The sequence below is a fragment of the Rissa tridactyla genome, chromosome 2, assembly GCF_028500815.1.
Source record: "Rissa tridactyla isolate bRisTri1 chromosome 2, bRisTri1.patW.cur.20221130, whole genome shotgun sequence".
NCBI lineage: Eukaryota > Metazoa > Chordata > Aves > Charadriiformes > Laridae > Rissa > Rissa tridactyla.
The window spans coordinates 137,028,022-137,053,786 of record NC_071467.1 but is presented as its reverse complement, the minus strand read 5'-3'; the positions used below and the strand labels follow the sequence as shown (position 1 = coordinate 137,053,786).

At 36.7% G+C, this 25,765-nt stretch overlaps 1 long non-coding RNA gene across 1 annotated transcript; it reads left to right on the top strand.

Annotated features, from left to right (window-relative positions):
- Positions 1-672: 672 nt before the first annotated feature.
- Positions 673-25,006, top strand: LOC128905774 (uncharacterized). Its single transcript, XR_008464981.1, has 6 exons — positions 673-940; positions 2,568-3,061; positions 8,678-8,774; positions 20,377-20,488; positions 21,117-21,258; positions 24,447-25,006. It is a non-coding gene; the product is annotated as an uncharacterized LOC128905774 (long non-coding RNA).
- Positions 25,007-25,765: the final 759 nt, after the last annotated feature.

The following is a 25,765-nucleotide window of genomic DNA, read 5'->3' as shown; positions in this document are numbered from 1 at the left end:
CTTTGCTGTTCAGAATTCACATAGAGGCAGTGTGTCTGAGACCTGTTTCATTTTTTGAGTTTTAATTGTCCAGTATTGCACAGCATGAATTTCTGCAACATGCGTTTGGTGTTAGATGGCATTTGAGGGAGCTTGAAAGTGTAATCAAGTGCCCTCTGCCAATACCAAACACACACAAAAGGTTGATCAGAGAATACTCTTTTTCTAAAATCAGGAGTGAACCCGCATTTCAGGGCCAAGCCAACGCTTCAGGGTGGTCACCTCAACTTGGAGAATTTCCATGAAGGTAAGAATGGTATCAGTTCTATTCCATATTTTTTCCTTCCCTCCTTCCCCCACCCTGGCTTTGCAGCTCTTCTCCATGTCTCTTACTCTACTGAACATATAGCCGTATTATGCTTTTTATCGGGAAAAGTACCAGGTTTGAGCTTTTCTGAGTGATGTTAATATTTTATGCAATTGTCTGAGACCTAACCGTTACATTTTCTAGCCTGTAGACTTTAAAACAAAATATAAATGCTTAGAAAAGTGCTTTTTTCTGCAGTTTAGCTTGTCCACCCAATGTTCGTTTTCTTCATATATATGCATTAACTGTCAGAAACCTGGAAAAGACTTGGGATTCCATAGCTCACAGAAAGGCCACAAGACAGAATTTCCTTGAGAAGCCTGACGGCATCCTCTTGCTCAGGTTCTGAGAGAGGTGGAAGGTGTGTGAAGAGATGAGGACTAGTATGTTTTCCTTACAATTTTCAATTGAAGGTATAATCCACTGAAGGTGGTGGCGTACTCCTCCTGTAGTTCAAATGCTAACCTAGGACTCAGAAGAGAAGGGTTCAATATTCTGCTGTGCTACAGACTTCTTGAGCAGGCAATCTGATGTTTCATTTCCCCATCTCTGAAAAAGGCATCTATTTACCCATATTCTAGGGATTTTATTCAGGTAAACATATGTAAATATTAATGTTCTTAAGAGGATTACATTTAAGATATACATATATAAGAATTTCTCAAGATGTCTGTGTATTTAATAACTTTAGCTAGAGACTGTAGCCTATATTCAAGTCTGAGTTTACCATGTTTACTATATTAGGAATTTTGCTTGTCTAAGAATGAAAAAATGAGTTATTACTTTGAAACTTAGCAAGATACTTTTATTCCTACTTCATGGTAAAGTAGGAAGTTTAGTTCCAAGGCCAGTAGCAACTAAATATATTATTTAAAAAGGAAACAAAATACAGCCTGCTGGGCATTCATTTGCTTAAAGGAATTCTTTGTATTTACAGTTCTAGAAAAAAAATATATCCTTCTGAGACATTCAGTAAATACGTGAAAGCATACAACATTCCTGCTTAGTGAAGGGAGGCACCAGTGTGATTACTCAAAGGAAAACTGAAACAAGAAATAATAAGATATAATGGGGGAAAATCCTGCCATTGTAGTCCAAGAGTAGAGACCGTCACCTTCAAAAGGCAATTAAGAACTTTGGGGGACTGAAATCATCTTCAAGGGACACTCTGGGACATTTGTTTTCTGAATTTGTGTATCTCAATTTGGTATCTGAAGTTAGGTAGATATAAGTTTGTCCATTTCACCCCTGCCCCTGTTTTATTCTACTATTTCTTAAAAAATGTATCCAGTGATATAATTCCACTAGCTGTGATTCTCTTTTATCCCCCAAATCCTCATGCTTTCCTCCTCCAAGTTTGTTACTGATAGTTTCACTAATGAGTTGCCGTGAAATCATTTCACAGAGATGCACTCTGAAATGCTCGGAGTACTCAAGAGCAGAAGAATTATATGCATTTTATAGCATTGTAGGAAGTTTTTAAAGGATTTAAATTATTTCTTACTTCTGTCTTTTCATTACCCTAATGAGAAAAAGAAAGGAAAAAAAAAAAACAAAAAACCAAAAAAAAAACACCACACAAAAAACCCACTGAAAATAACCAGTCTTTCCCACATTCCCTTTTTCAAAGTCTCCTCAGCAAGACTACAATTCTCCAGAGTCGATTTTCCTAATAGAGCCCTCCCTGACTATGTTGGACAAATGTCATGTCCCCTGGCTCTCTCCATCTTGTAATGAAAATAGACCTATTGCCAGCTACACCTTGCTGATTGCTTCCTACCTGCTGCTAAGGATAATTTGTGCAGTGTAAATGAAGATTTCAGTAGTTGCTGTAGGAAAAAAACCTACAAAGAAGGGACTGCTATTCAGCATTCTCATAAAACAGCCAATAAAGAAACAGTTCTGATTAGCTGAAAATGTGTAAAGTGTATAAAAGACCTTTAAGTTTTCACAATCTTAATTATACCAGACATCATAAATAAGTGTTTCAACCTGAAAAATGAATCACATATGTTTGCATCTTTTCAGTTGCTCAATCCCGCGGTAAGAATTTGTGTGTATTTGTTTTCTTTTGTGTTCTGGCAAATACTTATTACTGGATTGTTTTTGATTGTTCGAAAGTAAGCAATAAAACAAGTTGCCATTGTTACTCTGCAGAATATTGTGGCCATTCAGAATGCTGATGTTCATATTTGTTAATTGCTGCCAAATACACTTTCAGATAACCTCTTACCTCTGGAGGAATGTAGGAGACTACAACATTACATGTGAATTACAGACGATGGTGAGTTGGAGTGGGAGACTGAAGTACCAGCAGCTCCAGACAGCAAAGCTATCCGCTGTGTATGGCCTCAGATCACCCAGTTTGCCCCATCCCTGCTGTGCGACAGGTCACACAGTCTTCTGTTTGGCCCATGCAATGAGAACAATATGATACACATGTGGAAGCAAAAGCATTTATCTTTTACTTTTCCCCATTCACTATGTGTAGATAAAGGAAAATATATTATTTCTGGCTACTGAAGGACTGCTGTTCTGTTTTACCTCCATTTTATTAGCACAGCCTGGGATTTAATTGGGAGGTACAGGGAGTAGAGGTGGAAACAGTCACTAAAAAACTAACTGCCACTAAGGAAATGCCTTGTCCTTGTGCTGAAGAACCAGCTGACAAATCCTAGATGAGACAACCAGAACATTTTCCAGACTAGCATTCAGGTATGTTTGGATAATTACCTAACCTTTTACCTGCAGACTACGCATACAGCTTTCATTACTGTCTTCTGCAAAGAGAAAAGCAAAAGAACTGCATCAATAATCAGTGTATTTTATATACCCTATCACTCAATCCCTTTCTTAGTCCCATGGGTTAAGGTCCTTTCCACACACACACACACACACACACGCATTTTCCTTTTGTCTGTTCTGAGTAATATTTGAAGCATCTGCTAACACTAGTTTAAAATACTTTCTGCAGTTTGGCAGCTAGTATTTCATCTTGATCCTTGTTAATTATCCTTCCAAATTTGTCTCTTTTCACACTTCTTACCAGCCTCCTCAACAAATTGTTCAGACATTGTAAAATGCTGGTCTTGCTTGGAGTGGTACTGCTCTTTAACATGCCTAGGCACTCTCTCTCCTTCAATTGCTTAAGCTCTTTTCACCTCTAAAGACATAATAATCTAATTCACTATGCTTTTTCTGAGGCTCAAAAAAAGACCTCTTTACATATACCACTGACCAAACTGTAAACCTTTTATTCCCCCGAGTGCTTGGACAACAGCAACGGCTCACCAAAATGAAAACAGATCCACAAGTCGGTCTGAAGCACCCAAAGACTTAAGACACGCAGCTGCCGTCTGCAGGAAGAGAAATGAAGCAAATGCTCTGGGTTTCAACCACTGAAGGTTTTACTGAGCTCCCAGAGGACCTGAAAGGCCCTGAAAGAACTGAAAGGCCCCAGCCTGCTTTGGGAATTGATAGATTCCCTCTCTTTTCAGGCTTCAGCCCACTCAGCCAAAAACACTGAAAGACTTGTAAGACAATAACAGTCCCAGCTCCATCTTTCATCCATACTGCAGCGAGGCAAGCTGTGTTTGCGGGTTCCTCCAGTTAACTCTTGACCTTTCAACACGTCAGAATTCATCAAAAGTTACTGAAGGATTTTGTTTTATCAAAATAAGGGAACTTCTTACATTTGTGGTTCAGTGTTTGCTGAGTTCTGGAAAGGCAAAAAAGGAGAGTTTGATTTGTTTCGTGTCTCTTCCAATGAGCGGTGCCTGGGAAGGGCATCACTTCTGAAGCAGAATGACTGTCAGCAGCATGACTCCTGCCCTGAATGGTGGAGTGGTTTACCATTGTTTTTGAGGTTCTTTTGAGGTTCCCATGGTCCAGAAGGCTTGTAGTGTCATTTCAGTGCACTGGTTGTCATTTCTGTTTAGCTGTAATCGCAGTTCTGGGAAGGTTTGAACACCAGCAGAGCTTGTGCTTCTATTCAAAGCCATCTTTACCAGTAACAAGGTGGTTGTTTACCTGCTGGTGGTGGAATGAAACCAGCCCCAACACTTCAAAGGATTAGTTGTTTTTCGTTTGGATTTACAGCAGTTTTATCTGTCTCTTGAAGATGATGCTAAGGAGCCATTTAAAAAGTAATAGTAGTAGTAGTAGTAATAATAATAATAATGAAACCAAGCCAGTGAGTTTTGCATGCATTGAGAGAAAAGGACAGCAGCTGTCACTGCTGTTAAGAATAATTTATATAGTGTCTGATTTATCCTTCTGGGCTTATAAATGTTGACAAGTTAACATCAGGGCAAAGGTAAATCGGGCTGTCGAGTTTCTATTTTCTGCTTCTTGCTCTTCCACAAAGTGCTAGAGAAATTGATTGATTTGATTTTAAAGAGTTCAGTTACATCTGGTGACACAGTCTTCAGTATGAATTAAAAGAGTAAAATTGTTTGTTTAACTTGTTTTCATGTTGACAGGATCTTTGCACTCCAGGCAATCACTCTGTTTTTCTTACAGCTTTGCTCTTTAGCCACCCAAATGTGGAATGTCACTCAATCTCGTCATATGTTTTTCTTGATGTTCCCTATTAGTCCCTACCACACTTTTCAGCAATCTAACAAATATGGATATCCTTTTGCCAGTCAGTTGCACTGGTTGTTTGCCATTTTAAGCTTTCTCTCCCAAAGCTATGTTAAGGGAATTTTTCAGTGGACATAAAGTTTACACTGTAAGATGTCAGCTAAGCCTTTGAGAGAGAAGTTAGTATGATCACTTAGTTAAATTACTGTAGACATCCAAAATGAAAATTACACATTTGTACTGTAACCCACAGTTTAATTTCAACTCAGCTCCAAAATTTTTGAGAGATTTAGGAAGTGATAATCCCATTAAGGGTCTCACTGAGCATGAGCTTTTTCTGAAAATGAGATTTGGATGTTTTCAGAATAAAATTTAGGTAACCATCCAAAATTCTGAGCTTCTTTTACAGACAGAACCGTCCCGCTGAACCTTTCCAATCTCATCTCTTGCACATGCATTTTTAATCTCTGTTTTACTCCATCTTCTATACTTATTTTAGTATGGCATTCAAATTCATATGCGCATCAGCTGTTATTTTTATGTATACAAAGAACAGAGATGAAATGATCAAAAGGAATGCACAAATAAAAGGACATAATCCAGCACTGAAGACATCAGAAACCAAAAGTTTTCAGGCAGATTATGTATGATACAGGAAGGCTCTGACATGATGTGGTGACCTAGATTAGATTTCTGAAAAGAAGTCAGGGCAAAGTTGTGTGGAAGCAAATATTATAGGATTAGTTAGGGAATTTTTAAGCAAGTAAAGCTGAGGTTTTTTCTTGAACTTAATGGCTTCTCACGTATATAAACTAGAAAATGGATTGCGAAGTCATCTCAGCTAAAAAAGCATAAAGAACTGTTGTGTATATATAGGCCTGTATTCATGAAATTATTAAACTGTGTTTAACTCTCAGTTATGTGAGTTTTAGCAAGTACTTAAGCATTAGAGTAGCTTAGACTGGTTGGTAGTAGAAATGCAAAATTCATCATTGTCTTTTCTCCAAAATGTGACCTTAAAAGGCTAGGCTCTTTCAAAACTACATAGTTGGAAAGAAATTTTCATCCTAGCAAAGTTCTATGCTTTGCAGCTGCATTTTTGCTGATTCTCTGAAGTCAGAGTTAATTGATAGACGATTTGGCCTGTGGACTCTAAATAACATACTGAAAATCTCTGTTTTGGGGAGAGGCGGGTTTAAAGTTAATTATTCCCGAAAATGACTTCTTCAAACTGAGTACTAGAGCTGGCAAAAAAAATTGCCATTGAATAAGACTTTATTTCTGTGGATTTTTTTTTTTTGTCTGGTGTCTGAGACACTGAAAGTTAAAGTCCTTTTCCTTTCCTGGGATAGGATACAGTTCTTGGCCATAATGAAATGCAAGCCACTGATCAGTTCATCCTTTTAATTTTGGCTACCTGAGCTTCTCTAGTCCACTTTTCACCCAGATTAGAAATCTGGGTTAAGTAGGCACAATTCCTAAATAGGAATAGTTAATTATGAGATCCTGGGTTTGATCCCGGACTTTTTAGGCTCATCAGCATTTCTGATCTGTAGTTTTATCTTTGAGTGTAAACATCTTTTTTAATCCTTCAGGTCTGCAACCCTCTTTTCTCTACTTTAAACCAGACTCCCTCTGAGCTGGAGGGCAAGTTTCGTTGAACACCTGAGATCCTCCACTCTGGCCTTCTACTTAACCAATTGATTTTTTAATGGTTTTTCCCCATAGTGTCAGCATTTATCTCTGACACCTTGCATTTTTGCTCATTTCTTTTGGTTTCTCTGACGTATTTTAAAAATAGTTCTATAATATCATGAACCAGATTAGAATCTCTTTTCTTCGTGCATTTGCCTCTTATGGTAAATTATTTCCATATTTCTCAGTAACAGCTGCTTCTTGCTTTAAGGCAAGCTTCAATTTCTATGGCAAATACCACAGCTTCCTGGAATGTTTTTTGCCATTTTTTCTTCCACCGAGCTTAAACTGGAAATCCACATTGTTAGTTGTTGGATATGCCCTGAAAATAAATCTCTGTAGATTTTCTTCTAGTTCATCTGAGGTTTCTTCTTTTTCCCCTCAACAGTCTGATCAGAAGGGAATAAATTCTGCAATGTGCATAGATATAGTCTTTCTCTGGGTTGCTAAAACACTAGTTTCTTCTATTTTTTTGCCATTTATTTGCACTATGAAGTTTTATTAGTGTTTTATTTGCTTTAAAATTAAGTGGAAATTTACAAATAGATGTTTCATGTGGCTGTCTTGAATAAAGGGCAGTGGTTAAGCCAACACGTGTCAAGATGCTTTAACAGAACTTAAATATTAATTATCTACTCTCTAATTTAGTCTGGAGATGACATAGCCCTAAATGTAAAAGATGCACCTATTGAAATATGTATGGACCTACTGAAATACACTGAGTGTTGTAGCATAAAATAGGAACAATTAATTAAATAATTCACATGTCAGAAGTTTAGAGGTAACAGTTATCTATCATACTTACCTATCGTAATTTTGTTCAAGTTATGAATGACAAGGGATAAATGTTAACTCTTGCAGGAATGGTTTACTATTATCTTCTAATTCTTTTTGGTTTTTTGTTGCCTTTATATAGATAGATATTTTATCTATACAATAGAAAACATGTATATTCACATTTGGCTATCGACTGAAAGATTGCATTAAATTACAACTTTTGAAAGTGAGGATTTGTCATAAAATGACTATCTGGTTGTTTTTACTTCTGTTCACAGAAGGGAGGAAACACTCAACAGCATTAAGAAGTCAACATTATTGTTTTCAAATTCAATAAGCCATATTTTCTTTGTACACCCATTTCTGAAAACAGGTGGAAAGTCTACTACTTGTCCACAGCAGTTTTTATTTCAGTATTTATTAAAAAGTAACAGTTCTAAATTGACAATATGTTCTGAGTGTCTTTACCAACCAAAATCATGTAAACAAGGACATGAGTTTTACATTTCATATTTGTACATCCTCAAATTTTTATGGTTTTGAGTCAGTGTAGATAATATAAGGCCTGACCTGTGAGCTCTCATTTCCCAGTGAGCCCGGATTTTCCAAATTGGGTCCATGTTTGGTACAAAAATGCACATTTTGTTTTTCTTGTTTGCATTCATTTGCATCATATTTGCAATTTGTAATTAATTTTGTCGTCTATTTTTTCCTGAAGTACTTCTCAGTTTATTATTATTATTATTATTTAATATAGCCTGTGGAACACTGAACACTGATTAAGTGTTGTATGCTTTCTGTTATCTCTGAAGCATAGCCGATGAAGTATTGTGAATTTGGCACTGTGTAATGTAGCATTTTGCTTGCTGTGCAGCACTAACAAACAACACATCAGTAGTCATGCCTGTCTCTCATTTAAATGCAACCTCAGAGTCACACTGCATGTTACAAATATCTGGGAGCTGTGTGATTAGTTAACATCTTGTGCATAACCCTTAAAATTATAGCAAGTTCTCAGGAGCTAATTAGCTTCTGGGTACCTCTAGTGGAATGAACTATGGCTTAGCAATGCTAGGTACTGTGTGTTCTAAGATTCCAAGGAACGGTGGCATGAAAATGCCTTTAAAAACAGATTAAGTGTCTTCTACATTAAAAATAAACACGTAAATAAATAAATAAATAAATAAGAGAGAGAGAAAGACATCCTTATTTATTCCTCATTTTCAGGATTGCCTTTGCTATCATCTAATTTTATGTTCTTTCCTCTTTTGGCAGCTCTTCTGGTGTAAACAAAGGGTATTCAGCAGGCACCAGCCTCCCTTACTGAAGTCTGCTCACCTCTGCCCCAGAGTTCATGTCTTATATGCTATGTGTGAGTAAATAGACAAAATACATCACAACTCAATAATGAGGAGGATATGATATGGTATTTTTCCTTAGCAAATGCTTGAGACTTCAGTTCTTTGTGTAGATTTAGGGAAAGCAATGTTTTCCAAACATTTTTCGAATGTTTTTTGTTTCATGAAATAATTTCCCAGCTATATCCCTGTGCAACATTTTAAAGCTTTTGATCCTGCTTTGAAAAGGCTATTCTAAGCCTTCAGTGTTCACAATATTCTCTTCTAGCACTGGAAGGATCTGTATAATAACCTCAAAATTAAAATGTTTTGGAAGCTTCTAAATATAAGTTATAGCTGCAGCTGTCAGGAAACAGCGTTTTGACAAAATTGAACTTTTTAAAGGAAAGTATCAATTTTGATTAAATTTGCTTGAAAGGTGTTTTCTCATTTGAAACAAAGCATTTCAATAGGCTCACAGCATTCTGCACATTTATTGGAGTATAATGTTGCTGTTTGTTTCAAAATTATTTTTCATTTTGCGGTTCACGGTTAACTATGATATAATCCATGCTTGAGAACTGAAGTCTGTTTGAAACACTTCCATATTATTTCTATTGACCTTTAAATGCTTTTATTCCCCAAAAAATTGTTGTGTAAGAAACTTGAAATTTTATTTTCATTCTATTTAGTCAATTTTTTTTCTGAAAGGCACAAATTTTCTATGAAATTCCAGTTGGTCTAGGTGCACTGATTGTGCAAAGTTGTAAGTCTGCTTATAACTTTAATCACATTGATCAAATTGAAAAGCTCCCACCAATTCAGTGGATTTTTGTCCAGTTTTCTTTTCCAGTGGTCATATTGCCCATCTGATTTGGTCTTCAAACTTTAGCTTTATTAGCCATCATCCCTCAAAAGGAAGACTTCATTAGGTTTCTGAAGCGTGGTAGTGATGAAAAAAAGCAGGCATACGTACAGGTCCAAAGAGCACTGAAAGCTCAAGATACACCATGGAAGAAGGCCTGAAGACATGGCCTGTGAGTGATGAGGGAAGGGAGAAATGACACATAATCAATTTTTTTACCTAGAGCGAGAGAGTAATAAACAACACTCCAGTGAATGCTCTACTTTTCTGAAACAAGCAATTGTAAAGGACTTGCTTATTAATATCCAGATGTTTGATTGAAGATCCTACAGGCATCCCAAGGATCGCCCTGTTGTAGCAGCTGTTTTCCAAGGAGTACAGCTTTTCAAAGTTTCCCCCTCTCTACAAATAACCATAAGGAAATTACTGAAGTATCTTGAGAAGCATAAGACTGAGGGTTTGGGATACTATTTTGCCTTTTTACCCACTGGTGACATCTAGTATTGTGTGAAGCCATATATGCCTCCCGATGGCAGAATCACTGGTTAAGCAGCCAGGCTCCTTCCCCAGGGTACTGGGGAAATCAGAAACCTGAGAAAGTGAAATAAAATCTGTCAAGCGTGAGGCTACATGCAGCTGCAGAATTAATGAATGGACAACACAATGTCTCCAAGCTTTACAAAGCTTCAGGAGACCATGTCTGCTGTGTTCTTCTGAGACTCAAAATTGTATCTTTTAGATAAGGTAAGGCCTATTTTGTGTTACCTCATGTGTGTTCACTTACGCCTGTTAAAATGCAACAAGAGGGTGAAGAGCAGCATTGCCCTGTGTGCATGTAATTCTCAAGTGAATAGCTGCTAATTGAATTGTGAACAGGAGGCATGCCTGAGGACTTCCAAGATCCCCTCACTTAGGTGCTAGATGGGTACTGTAACCACTTCCTTCTTGAGACAACTTTCAAATGCTCCTCATAGAGCTCAAATGCTGAGCACAAGACAATTTAAGATTTGCTGAGCGTGAAAGAAAGGGAAGAGGAGGCTTAACTCTGTAGCTGAGCAGTGGCTTGTAAAGGGGAAGATCTGGTGTCTTGTCTTTTCCCTCAAAACTCTTTCTGTCTTTTGTGGAAGAGAGAGATAATCATGCTGATGGGAACTGAAATCCAGAAATCTTTCCCTGTCACTTCCACACCTTTTCTGCATTCCTGTAGCCTACGCAAATTATATATTCACCTGGTTATGTTACAAAAATAAAACCCTTTCTGTTTACCCTTACTTTGAATTAGATTGAACCAGCTAGCACATATTAGACTTGTTAAATCATTCCCCAGAGCACTTATGAACTTTTAATTTAGAGAATTAAAAATAAACAAACAAACAAATAGATAAACCACAAGCAGTAATATAGGAAAAGACAGAACAGTTTGATGTTCTTCAGGACTGAATGGAAGCTTCCAGATTAATAGTTTTGCACTGAAGCAGGTAAATTCTACATAAATCCCATTTTTATTGTTTAAGCATCTACTGGGTCTGAACCTGAGGGTCGGCTATGTAAAGTTTTCTGATTCTTGTCAAAATCACTGGGTTGGCCACCTCTCTTTTTTAGAAATGCAAACATTTGTCTCTTCTGCCTTACATCCTTGAGTGTGAAATAGGAATAAAGGAATGCCTTTTGCTTTTTAGAGGGCTGAATTTCGTTAACTGTGGTAATGGAAAGTACCTGAAATAATTTTACTGATATTGTTCACAGAGGTCACTAAGCAAGTGCCAAGTGCCAAAATAATTCTCTACTCTCCAAACTGGAGCTGACTTGCTAAGTTGAAGCTATAGTCCATTACCCTGTCCTCCATATTTTACATTTTTATCAATAAAAAAATAACGTACAGCCAGAGTGTGAAATTTTCTTCTGTATGAAGGGCCAACAAAAGGACCATGCCTCACCAGACTTCCAGAAGAGAATGACACCTCAACAGACCACTCAGTGTTAATGGTTAAAAAATGAGACATTCAGAGCCTATGTGTCAAATGTGTAGGGCCAAATTCTTGACTCTGACTGACAGTCTTGCCTGGCTGAAGAGGGCACTTAGGGCAAAAAGCTGCCTTTGGCTGAGGCAGCCGAAGATAAATTCACCTTGGAGAAATGGCAGAGTTGATAAAGGGGTTGTTTACTCAGACTAAAGAACCTTCCACCAAGATATTGAAATGTTGTGATTTCTTTTTTTTTTTTTTTTTTTTTACCTTCAAGGTATCCTCCTCTGTACAACATGCTTTCAAATTCTCTTTAATAGAACTTAAGGCATCCAGTGCCTTGACTGTAAAATAGGTTCCAATGTTTCGCTATGTAAACCAGACACTCACAAGCCTGCTTTGAGTTCCCATGGAGTGCTCCATAATATATAGATACTCAGAAATCATTTTTTCAAACGGTTGCCTAATTTGTAAGTAAGATGATCACAAAATAGTATAGTTTTTCCGTTCTCCTCTTCAATCCTTAAGGTCAAACTTTTGACCCTTTTTGGTGAGAGGGAAGCAGAAAAAGTCTTCCGCTGGTGGTACAGCACTCGTATAGGACAGTTCTGGCTGAAACTGGACAAGTAAATCTCGTTCATATAATTCCTTCCATCCTAATTCTTAAGGTGAAAGAGAAAAAAAGCAATGAGTAAAACCAGCTTGATACAGATGTTCTGCCTTAATACTCAGAGTGTCCTCATGATCTGTCAGGCAGCTGTTACAGTTTATAGTTTGGTTTCCTTGTTGCTTGAACTGTATTTTTGGTTGAAAATGGAGTTAGTTGCTGGTTGAGTTTCGTGGGTTTGCCTGGTGAGAGGCCATGTAAGTAGACTTTCTCGGAGATTTTAAAATAGTGCTCCCTTCTTCATTTTAAGTTTATTTAAATTCTGTAGCAGGTATTAGGCAGAATTTGCACATGGGTGGGTCAGGTCTTTAACTTACGTTAAGAAAAAAAGAGAGCCAGTAGTAGATTCAAGTGTTAGCAATACCACCACCCTTTAACCTGGATCTTCAGGGAGTTTCTTTGGAATAGTTATGACTGCAACAGGGTGTCCTGTCTTGCAGCAAAAATAGTAGTGTCCCATGTAGTCTAACCTGGTCACCAACTGCTCTTCCTGAAGAGCACTTCTGCTGTTGCAATGGAGACGACGTTTTGGCCACTTGTGGAGGAGATGATTCACTGCAAAATGCCATTTGTGGCTAATGATCACCTGCAGTGTTACAGGGTTTTCACAAAGGTAAAGCAAAAAGAGACACTGATGAATTAAAATCCACTCCCACACCCCCATTTTTGCTCTTAATTCTGTAGTTCTGTTGCTTGCATTTGTTAAATGAACTGACAGTTTAAAAAAGTCACAATTAGTTCAGCTTGCCGGAGGAGTGTTTTAGTGGAATGCTTCAAGTTTTCTAACTGATCTTCCCCATGCAGATCTCAGCTGTTTGAGAATTGGGCCCTAAGTTGTCTTTTCACAATGATTTTGTTTTTGTAAATTAATGATCTAAGTGATTTATTATTCAGTTCTTCCACTGCTGCTTTATTTCTGTTGATCTTTGTTTTTCTGCTTAATATCTATAAATTACTGTACAGTTTCCCATAAGGTATAATTAAGCAGAATTGCTAAAGTTTTAATTATTGTGTATTATAGATGTTGAAAGCAACATTAGCACTTAGCTTTTAAAAATGTGATAGTATATTTATAAGAGAGCATTTATAAACACATTTACATATAGTTAAGATGAAAAAGGTATTTGAATTGTAGTCATTAGCATTTCTTCAAACATATGGCATACCAGCAGAGGCCATGGGCCATGCCTTCATTAACTGAACACTGTTTCATCAGTATCTCAGCTTCCTGCTGTGCCACCCTGTGGCGTACCCTTCTGTCCCTGAGGTTTCGGTGACAAGGGACAATATGTCCCCAAGGTGAAAATCTGGGAAATAACGCAGATTAGCCCTTAGAGGAGTTCTTATGATTATTTAATCATACTTAGGAAAGAAATACACTGTAGCACAAAAGAAAAACATTAAAAATCCTACCAGCCTACTATTTTCCACGTTGCAGGGTGTGATGGTCTTTTCAGTGCACCATCAACTTAACTACAGTGGAACATGACAGCTTTATGCTGCCCATTATAAGGCCAGCCTGTTTCAAATTTGTTCGTATAATGGGCAAAGCCTACAGTGGTACTAATAGGTACCATGGGTCAATTATCATTCATTGGCGATAACGTTCAGGTGATGGATCAAGATATAACTTCTCCTAACCATGGCACATGCAGCCATTTAATTTTATATCCTAATAAAAAATGGAAAAGGAATAAAAATATTCATATAAATGTCACGCTTATATTTTATTTGTGCGTTTCTTAGATATATAAAGATAGGCTAATCTGACAGGCAAAGACATTTGTTTTAAGTCATTAAGTCCTCTCATACTCTACCTGTTATAATATTCTTTGCTCAAAAAACATATATTTCAAAAAACTCTTAGTAGAAATTTGATGGGCGTGATGAAACTTTTGAAAGTAAAGTTAGGGGGTTTTGGGGGCGTGGTTTGGGAGCGTTAGTCTTTTTGGGTTTTAAGATGCATTTTTTTCAACATCTCCCAGACTCACTTTTCGTTCTCGTTGTGGTGGAGAGTAAGAAGAAACATTGAAGTGGAAAATAATTATCAAAAATATTTGCTCAGTTTGGTATGGATATTGGTCTGCTTTCTTGCATTTATATCTATTTTCTTCAGGAAGAGTTAGATCTTTATAGAAGTTAGTGAATGCCCTCTGTCTTTGGAATCCAGTTAGTAAAGCCTGTTCTTAGATTAAAAGGGGACAAATATCAACTAGAGTCAAAATATTTAAACAATAATCTTAAATCAGATATTGCAGGAATCCTTTTTCTAATATTTAAACACACATGCTACAATCTCTCTTTTTATCTACCTATAGAAAAGGCTACTCTTCAACATGCATTTAGGTGGAAGAATACAAAATCTACTACAGTTTAGCCTAGTGCAGATGGAGAAAGTGTAGACTCATAAAGCAAGCTTTAATTTATATCATTACAAGCATCCGACACAATCTATTTATTTTTGTATACTTTCTCACAGTTTTTGTCAGGCCTAGATTTAATTATGACAGAAGGTTTAGAAATATTTTGGTAGGTAGTCAAAGTAAAAGTGCTTAAATTGGCATCAGTCCATTTTTACCTTCACTTTTTTTATGTGGGAGGAATCTGAAAATCTCTTGTTACGGTATCCACCATTAATCAATAGCACAACGGAAAGCTCTCATTAACTTTAACCCTCCGACCCTGACATTAGTCTGCTCATCACAGTAATCATTAGTAAAATGAAAAACAATCAACCAGGGTGTCTACATTCTAATAATATTAATGCTTTCACTCTATTACACACAAATGCCAAATGTGACAAAAATCACTGAACTTCAAATATATACATAACAGATTTTGATATATATAAAGCACCAGTTTTTGTTATTCTCACTCAACAGCAAAATTAAAGATACAGTGCCAAGGGGGTCCATACCATTCGCAATCTGTAGCATTTCCAATGTATTTTCAACAACATTGTAAATATTTATGGAGTTTTATAAAGACTCTATGCTTCCTTCTGTTTGTGATGCATCAACAAGACGCAGCAGGATATCATAGGCAGATATTTACTTCTGGGAATTCCCTTTTGGACTCTTTTTGGTTGAAAACCACTTCATGACATACAGTACCGCAAATCCCCAGAAATGTACCATGCTATTATTGCCAGCTGAGTTCTTCCAAGTAAAGATGACATCAGCCATCTGTCATGTTATACTAATCCTAGGAAAGAAAGCCAACTGAAGAGAAAATAAATACCTTTCATATCTATTAGACAAATATTTGCATTAAAAAATGAAATTATTAAAATGTCACTAGTGAAGCTAATTATTATAAGTGAATAGTCCTTTCTGAGTAAACTACATACCTAGAATGTATTTGTCTTTTTACCTACTGAAAGTATATTATATCATGAACATATGTTTGAAATGCTGGTCTCTTGCTACATATTGGTAGATAAGGAAATATCCCTCCAAGTAGTGATTTTCCTCCGGACCTGCTAGCTGAGCTCTGCCAGGTACCATGTAGCTGTGTGAATGTTCTGTGCTGCTCTGCTGAGGTAAATGGAATTTTCCCAGGATCTAACAGAGAAGAATTTACACTCTCCATCACAAGCAATGCTGCCAATCAATAAGGAGAGTGTCTAAATTAACAGTAACATCATAATAAAATGTTTAAAAAGCCTAAACTGCGTCAGGTACCTGCTTCCCCGCAGAGTATGGAATGTGTCAATAAGGAAGCCTTTTGGATAAGCTGTATGACTAATTTACGTGGAGACTAATTCTGTGAGTTTATGCCTTATTTCTTTGTCATGAGCAGTTACTCAATAGCACATACCCGAAGTTTAAAGCATTGTGGTGTTCATGATGTCTCACCACAATTTAATTAATGCTATAACAATAAAACCCAAGAAATAAAAAAATAGCCGGCTAGGCCATTCCCTGGTAAGAGAGTCATAGAAAGTGATCCTAAAGCACATCCATGATTAGTTTAGTGGTATAAGTATTAATGCTTTTACCTCTCTAAAAGTTCTTTTTGCTCTTTTAGAGTTGTAGAAGCAGCAGCGCAGGACTAAGCATTCACACACAGACCTACAAAAATAAATAAATATGTCCCATCTCTCCACACTGTCTCATTTGGTTTTTACCCTGTTTTTACCACCTAACATTGTAAAGCAAAGGGCTTTCCTTTTAAACAGAAAATGCATTTTGGGATGTAAATTCATATAAAATGGCAAATGAAAACAATGAAAGTTTCAGAAATAAGACATTTATTTCGTAGGCTGTAAACCCCTTAACTTGTTTATAAGTTAGAATAATACCGTAGATGGAATGAAATCTTTTGTTGGATAATTTATTAATACAGAACTAAGAATCAATAAGCAAAAGTTTTTCTTACAAGTTCTTCTTAGAATCATAGAATCATAGAACAGTTTGGGTTGGAAAGGACCTTTAAAGCTCAGCTAGTCTATCCTCCTTCAACTAAATCAGGTTGCTCAGAGCCCCATCCAACCTGACCACAAATATTTCCAGGGATGGGGCATCTACCACCTCTCTGGGCAACCTGTGCCAGTGTTTCACCACCTTCATTGTAAAAAATTTCGTCCTTGTATCTAGTCTTTTCATCCACCAGCACCCCCAAGCTTTTCAGCAGACTTATTCTCAACCCTTTCATCCCCCAGCCTGTCTTGATACCAGGGGTTGCTCCAACCCAGGTGCAGGACCCCGCACTTGGCCTTGTTGAGTTGGGTCTTCTGATGGTTCTAGTTGGTTTCTAATACACCTATTTGTAGCCCTTGAAAACTAATTTGGGAGATATGAATGCTTTGTCAACTTCTTCGATTTTTGGCTTGGAAGGTTGTTTTGGCATAATGCTTTCCACTAAAGATTTAAATTTTGTCATCCATATACGATGCTTGGAATTTATAAGGGATAGTTGTTTTATAAAGCCAAGTAGCCATACTGCCTTTTCAGTATATACTGCTTGCTATAACAACTTACAACATCTTCTGATAGCGTATTTAAATAACTGTCATCGCTTTTGACACATGCTTGAAAATGTACATAGCAAACTGTTTATGCTAAGCTAGACAGATTTAAACATTTCGAACTGTACAAACCCATCAACATCAACTCAGAATTGAACGTGACTGGGACACTTCTGGTGAACAATCTTCCTTCAACTATTATTTATTTGTAAAAATCAATACTTTTAATTGAATGTAGTAATACCACTAAAAGATTTGGAGGAGTCTGTTCAGTGCCAAGATAACATTTTTAGTGAATAGTGGGAGAAGAATAGAAACTGATGTCACAATTATACAGTAGTTGTCAGCTGATGTCAGATCTCAGAAATCCATGTTCAAATATCTGCTTTTCTCGCATTACCAAGATGACCCTAAACACTGCGTGTCTGGAACACCTGGAATAATTTTCTTTTATTTGCTTTGTAGAAATAATTTAATATTTCAAAAAGGAGGACTTTGTCTGGGTCTCCTAATATGGGTGAAAGTCAGAAACCCTAGTTATCCATTAGCTGCATTCCCTTTCACCTGTATTAATGATATCTTTGATATGCATAGCATGTTGTTTATCTCAAAAAAATAAAACAAAAAATTGTAAGTGCACTTACAATATTTTTAAATAATACAAGGGCAAATTTACAAAGCAGAGCTTATTTTCATTTTGGAGCAAAGGTTGAATGCCGCTACCTGAAGGATAGTATAACTTTAAATTTTTGAGTTAGACAAAGCCTGAAGTTGGATCAGAGGTAAAAGTTTTAGCTGTGCTTAATCATGTGATCTAATGACTAGAAGACGACTACCATCTTCACGGGTTATTTCTTCACATCATAGTCTAAAGATGTGAGTGTCTGAGTATTTGTTTTCAAGCAACAGTCATTTTGAGAGGATGATGAATATCTGAGAAGTTTGTGTGTGTGAAAATAAGTAGTTGTTTCAGAGTGTGGTGGAGTATTTTTCAACTATGCAAAATTAAAAAGTTTCCCTGAGACAGATATAACTTGCAGACTTCTTTTTCCAGTGCTTTGGATGTATAACTTGGGTAGGAAAGCTTGGGATCCAAGTCAGAACTCCAAGACAGGGAAACACCTGGAGTCAGAACCTCTGCTACCAACTCCAAATTTTTCCGGAATAACTTGTTTATTTATTTTTATGATTTAAACTTCAAAAAGCCTTAGGTTTGTCTTGATGCAAAAATGTGAGTTTTGGAATGTGTGGCTGCTTATATAAAACTAAGGCAGTTAAAAGTTTTACTTTCAAATAGTAAATCAATGCTAAAATTTGTTACCCAGTCAGATATTCAAAGACTTTCTGTCTCTAAAATACCAAGATTTCTAATTTGCAGTAGATTCTAGTATCATCTCTGATATTTCCAGACTGCACTTTCTTCAAGGGGAAATTAGCACGTTAAAGTTCAAGTTCAGATTGTGTATCTCGAACAAAAGTTACCCTTATGTTTGCTTCAAATGCGCCTTTAATTTCAGTGATGGGAGAACAAATGATACTAACTTTAAAAAATGAACCTCTGCATTTATTGTCTTTTTGTAATAAGTGATCCTTTATTTGGGTGGGGTTACAAAGACGTTTCTCCTGGGTGGACTGCCTGAATGCTGTCATGGAATACCGTGGGGTTGAAATTTTGTACCTCTATGTCCCACGAGGGTCTCTCTCCCACTTTTGAAATTAAGCCTAAAATCATTTCCATTTGCTTCTGCTGCTCTAGAAATCCTCACCTTCACCTATCTTTTAATAAAAATTGCTTCCAAGAGGATCAAAGTGCTCCCCCCGCCCCTCCCCCCCCCCGAGTTTGCATTTTGCTTTATTGCTTAGTTAAAAAAAAAAAAATCCCATTTCAATAATTATGGAAAATAATTTCTTAAAAAACATGGCTCAGTTTCGCAGTCTGCAGCAAAACATATATGACCTTCCAGAAGCACTGGGAGATGTCTACTGTCTCATGAAACATTAACATGATTGCTGGTGTCACACCTGCAGAATCCCCAATCAGAAAAAAATTCTGTGAGACTGAAGATGAAAATTATAGTGAGCTGTGTCCAGCCTATTCTTCTAAGCAAATATATATTGGCTGCAGGAGGAGCATATAAGCACACATCTGCTGACAACGCAATTTGGTTTTCCCCAGGAGCAGGAATTGGGGAGAGAGGAGAAACTTGCTGCTCTGCCACCTCTTCCACTTTCCTCTTCTCTTCACAGAGTATACAGGAGAGAGAGGACAGGGTAACACAGAGGTATAGACAGGGACTCTGATTATTTTAAGCCAGTGAATTTCTTGCTTTTTGCAGGTTAAGAAATTACTTAATAAACAGTAACAGCATGACTGTGGTTTGATTTCTTTATTCTTTCTAAAATATTGAAGTGGAAGAAGAGGAGGAAGGAACTGAAGGGAGTTACTTTGTTCTGAATATTTCCTTAAGATCTCAGAATCAGAAAAAGATCATCTGATCTTGGCAGGCAAGACGTGTTTCAGGAAAAACAAAAACAACACAAAAATTGAATACACAGATTACATACATCCCTTGATACTCAAAAAGGCAAAACAGTCTTTCATGTCCTATGAAGAAAACAAGGGCAAGATAAAATTCTGTATGTCACTCATGGTAAAAGAAATTACATTTCTTTTGGAGTGATTACTACAGCGAACTCCTTTTTTTGGAGGACAAATGTCAACCTAGATTACCACCATTCCATCTTTAAAGACAACCCCATTGAAAGAAGAGATGTGATTTTTAAAATAACTTTTTTTGTGACTTCAACTTAGTTACAGAATCAAGAAATCTAGAGATTGAATTTTTTAGTCATCACCTGTCTCAATAGGAATATACTTGTCTGCTTTACAACCCTGTAAGAGTTGAAAAAAAAAAGTTTATTATCTTGTATTATAAGACTTCATTAGCAATAAGCCATTTCTGAACCCAGAAGACCTTTAAGACTGTCTCCAGCAATGTAATATCTCTTTATTGAATGCAGAAACTGGGAAGAAAAGCTAAACTTTTATTAAAGAGAAATCACAAGAAATAAGATTTGTGATTCTTTGATTTCCAAATAAGATTTATGCCATATATTAAGTAAAAACTTTCAGATGAAAAGAAATTATATTTTCTTTATGTTTTTATTTTAGGTGGCTCCATTTACTAATGGCAAAAAGATGAAAAATAGAGATTTCACTGCTCCCTTCCTCTTGGTGCCATTAAATAATAAAAAAGGACCAGCAGCTTGGGATTTAAGGAGGGGTAAGTGAAAGATTTTTCTTTTTCTGAAACAAAATAACAAAATAAAGAAAATAGTTAATAGCTGATTTTGTCAATCAAATTTTCAGATCTTTGCATTATTGTTTTAAACCTTGCCATAAAAGAGACCGGTCACTAGTTTCAGAGTGATCCTTCTCCATTTCGAAGTACTTCCAGCTCTGCATATGGTTCATGTGTATGATTTAAGTATGGGGGTACCTTCGTGCTTCTTCAAGAACATGAAGATATATCTGAAGACCAGAAACCGAATGAATTAGTCCAGTCATTCCCTGAAAACCAGGATTTGAGGATGGACTCATTCTTTCTATATGCTCACTCATGTTTAGTATACCATAAAAGGTTTGAGTTGATTTTTAAATTGTCATGGTTAGGTCTCTCACAGTAACTTTAGGAGGTTGCAGCCTCAGAATAGCTGAACCCATCCCAGTGCCCCAGGAAAACCTTCAACTACATCTGGTGCAAATACCTCTTACTAAATAGTTCCATATCTGCCTAAAATTCAAGTCCAGGTGAAGACAGATGTTGAAGTTGTTCTGAAAAAAAGAAAAAAAAAAGGTATGCTTAGGAAGACTGACATACTGATCATTTTAAAAATATTTTCTCCCATTAGTTCAGCACAATGACTTACACCCTGAGAGTCTGCCTGGATTCTGTGCTGCTGCTGCATGTTCAAATTGGTGAGCGAGGAAATAGCTAATTGTCTTCTGTGACTGGCTAGAGGAGTTTCCAGACTGTTCAGATAACCCATTCAGGTAACTTGGGCACTGTGATCTTTACTTTCTGGCTTCCAGTTTGTTGGTTACATTTTCAGCTATTTCAGTATAAAAATTAAGTCTAGTTTGTGCAGAGAGCAACAATTATTCTAAGAAGCCTGTTAGTATAGGAAATTTTGACCACCATAGATATGACTGTTTTCAAAAGGGAAGAAACCTTTTATATCTGATTTACTTTTTACTGTTCCCCAAAAAGTAACTAAAATTAAGAATAAGGGGGTAAGAAGCATGTACAAGTGAATTTATTTAGAAAGGTAGTTTGAAAAAGAAGTGTCAGGTAGATACAGAAAGAAGGAAAAGAAGAAAAGGTTAAATCAACTGAGAGAAAGTAGAGGGAAGGATATAGCATCATCCTAGTGTGATTTTGGCTATTTACTCATTAGGAGGCACTCGTATACTAAAAAGGCTCACTAGACAGATAAATAGCAATGTGTAAATATTCACTGCTGCATAAATTTAAGTAGAAAAAAGACATTACTGAAACCTGAATTTCTTTATTGAATAATTTACTTTGTCATCATAAATGTAATGCTCTATTGCCTTGCAGTGTAACTACTGGAGAGATGTGTTGGTAAAGCCCAGTCCCAAGAGGGATGGCTGAAGAATGATCAAAAGCTTGGATTAAATTTATTATTTTTTTGCTTAGGTTGTTTTTATCATTTTGTTTTGGTTCCTGGAATTTCTTATTAATTTTACAAAGACTGTCATAGACTGTTTTTGGACTTTATCCCTTTTCATTTAGTTTAATGGATGAGTAAAACTTTTCCACAGAAATTATAATAGTAGGAAAAGTTCATAAGACCATAAGCAGCAAACTGAAAATATCCATTCCTGTAATGGGTCTGTGATAAATTCTGACATTTGTGGGTCTTCTAATGCAGAAGTCATTTGATGCTCTTTCCCTGTACTGAGAATGTTTCATGTAGGTAGCTCTTGACTACCGAGGCTCTGTTTGATGGTGTCAAACTTCTGTGCACTTATTAACTGACACTTAGAAAGCTCACCGGAGATAAGGCATCACCTTCTTTGAGTCTGGTGAACTTCCGGAGCTCAATGTTGCACATGGCCAATTCTTCCTGCTTGCTCTGTCATTAATCAGCACACAAAAAATTGGAAATTTTGTTTACTGATCTTCCTAAGTGGTAAGACTTTAATGCTGACTGTACTCTACTTGGGCCAGTTTAAGGAGAATGAATAAGGCCACCTTCGGTTCCCACTCTCCAGAGAAAAATTCTAAGAGTGCAAGGCTCTTCTTGGTAACTAATCTGTGTTTCAGCAAAAAGGGATAACCTCTCTTTAGTAATATATGATGGCACACACACCATGATGCAAAAAATTGATCTCAAAGGGCAAAATTTAAAAAGCTGTAGCTCTGGTCCAAACTTTCCCCACAATTAGCCAGGTATAAAATGTTCATAATTGAGGTCAGACTAAAGCACATATTATGAACCAGTTTTGGAGTATTTTGTCTCAAATTGGCAGAAATGAAGATGGCTGGCTCACAGGAAAACTGGGATTTAAGCCTAAATGTATTTCCTTGCCCTAATTTGCATGCCAGTTCCTTTGCTAACATGGATAATTGGCTAACTCCACATGACCTCTTTTTGTTATGCCAATGAGAATATATTATTTTATAGTCAAATACTGGTGCATACACGTGAACCAACAAAAAAATTATCTCTGAGTTTCAGAAAAGACAACAATTTTTACCTCAGATAGAAATGACAGTCTGCTAAAACCCACCGCAGCCCAAGTGCAAAGCATCCCACAGCAGATTGACTGCACAGGTGACCTGCGAGGAATTGTTAAAGTCTTTAAAATTTTTTTGTGTGACTGGAAGATCAGATTGTGCTTTCGGTGCCAATTATTGCTTTTTTTGTGTTGGATTGATTTCCAGACATATAATATTTCATCATATATGAAAGTGGACTCAAATTTCTGGGCAGTTTCAATGAAAACTGCAAGCAGGGCTATCCTATCTGAAGGAACAGAGGAGATTTGATTTCATTCTCAGCTAACCAGAGTACTTTCCTTGATTGTAAACAAAACACTATACTAAAAATTAGGGGAGACATTTTTCAAAACCTTTCCGCCAAACTTGTATTCATTGGTTTCCCTCGACTGAAATCATATTAGGTACAATAATATTGCACAGTTAGCTGTAAAATATGTTTTAATTTTTCCAAGTGAAAGAAAAATTAGTGAGGATTGCTTTTAATAAATGCAGCATATTTACATATTGTAAAATAAAATATACTTTTTTGTATGTAATCCTATAACAGTATATATTAAAAAGTGTATTTCTGGAGAACAGAGGAAAAAAACCTGAACTTATCTGCATATTTTAATAAAGAGATAGAGGTGTTCCTGTTTCCTTTCAGCATCTGAGGGAGCTACCTTCATGAAGGTCATTCTACTGTAGGGATTTAAAAAAAAAAAAATATTTTACCTCTTGCATACACGAACAAGAGTATTTAGATATATAATGCAGCTTTAAGGTTGGGAATTATATAAGAACCGGGTTCATAATTCAGTACCGTAGGACACTGCAATAGTCATTACAGATAACATTTCAAAAATGCTTTCATTCTAACCTTCAGTTTTCATTCCTAACTTTCAGAAGTCTTTAACTTCGAGGGGTTGTTTTTAGATGCAATCTCACCACTCGCTACATCCTTGCTGTTGACTTTCTGTTTAGCACTTTGTTTTAATTTTACTAGTTTTTAGTTGGGAGAACTAGAGGGGAAAATCACTGTCTTTAGGGATAGAACATAATCATGTAACGTTGTTTTTCTAAGCATGGAAAACTGCTAGTGACAGAAATTGAAATGCATTATGTTATTGCAAAGAGAAGCACCTTGGAGTGGTCTGATGAGAACTGATGTTGATTTGATAGAGTTCTCAGCTATTCAGAGATCCTTTCCCTATCTGAACGGCGCATTATTTTTTTTAGAAGAGCGTTCAGCTTTTTTCATACTTTCTTTGCAATAGAAATTTAATTGTTGCTATTTCAGTTGGGATGACACTGGGTTAGCACTGAGCATTTTGGAAAGAACTTCACTGTAAGAGTAGGTTATAGAGACGCGTGCTACATGTGTGTCTGGAGTTAGCAGCAGGCAGTGCCTTTTGCCTGTTAATGATGTGCCTTTCCTATGTGTCCATGCCAGGATTTGTTGATCAGTGAAACAGATTTTCAGAGAAGTGGATTTCTGCTCCAAGAACCAGGAGAATCCTTTCAGGACTGATTTGTCATAGGTAAGAGTGCTTGAGATAAAGCAAACGGAATGTGTTTATAATTTATATCTGTTCCCAAGGAATGCTATAGAGTAGAAATAAGCAGGCCAGAGGCATTACAGTAGAAGTTGTAAGACCAACCCTCCCATATAGTTAGACTGTGCAACTGTGTGGGAAATTCTACCATAGAGACAAAACTCAAGTACAGGACCAAACCCACACATTTTAGCAAAGGTCTGAGGAAGTGTCTGGTGCCATTTTATATTTCCCTGGTTTAATAATGGCAGACACTACCTAAATAGCTGGTGAGCCTCCTAATGGTTCTCCCTTTCATGCTGCTGGAGCCATCAAACCCTGCTAAGTGCATCTTCAGTTAGACCTTACAAAACCAGTAAGCACACTTTGAGGATGTCTTGTCCACTCCCAGCTAGTCTGATCTCTAGAGACTGAAAGGCATAGCAGCTAAAAATCGTGTTCCCTTTATTTGCTTGTGTACGAGCAGTTTTAAATAAAAACTGTCAGAACAGAGAACTGTTGTGTGAAAATTTGGCAAGCATTTTGCTTGGAACATTTACTATATCCTGTTTCTAAAGAAGATCATGTGTTTGTGCGTATCTGTTGTGAAATTCAACAGATTATCAGCAGAAGGACATCAGTTCAAAGCAACAACTTAGTGTCAATTATTTTCAAAAACGAGAAATTAGGCTTGTATTTCTAAATACCTTTCTTTGTAAAATAGTGTCATGTACCATTTAAAACGGTATTGCAGTTTTAAGTACAATCTGCAATGTTATATGAAATATGCTCTTCTTTGCTTCTGTGTTCCATTTTCACTATAGCTGACCAGGTGCTTCAAGTAATTATACGTCTAACACAGAAAAGTAACACTGATAAACGGGTGATCCTATCTCTCTTCAACTCTAACGGATTGTCAAGACGCTAGCTGATGGATCAAAGCTGAATCTAAAAAAAAATTTAAAAATCCTGTCCTGTGTAATTTATAAACCAGGACATTTGGTATTAGCTTGCCTTCTGCAAAATGAACCAATCCCAACTTTCGGGAAGATGTCCACATTAAACAGAGAGATACTCTGTGGAAGCCACAATACACAGTTACGGCCAACTTGGGTTCAAGTCCAAATCTTAAAATGTTCTTTATCCAGCTAAAAAGGGGACTTTTTAACAAATTCTGGAACATTTTCCTGCAATAATCTCCACATGTACTTTTTATAAATGTAAACACTAGCTGTTG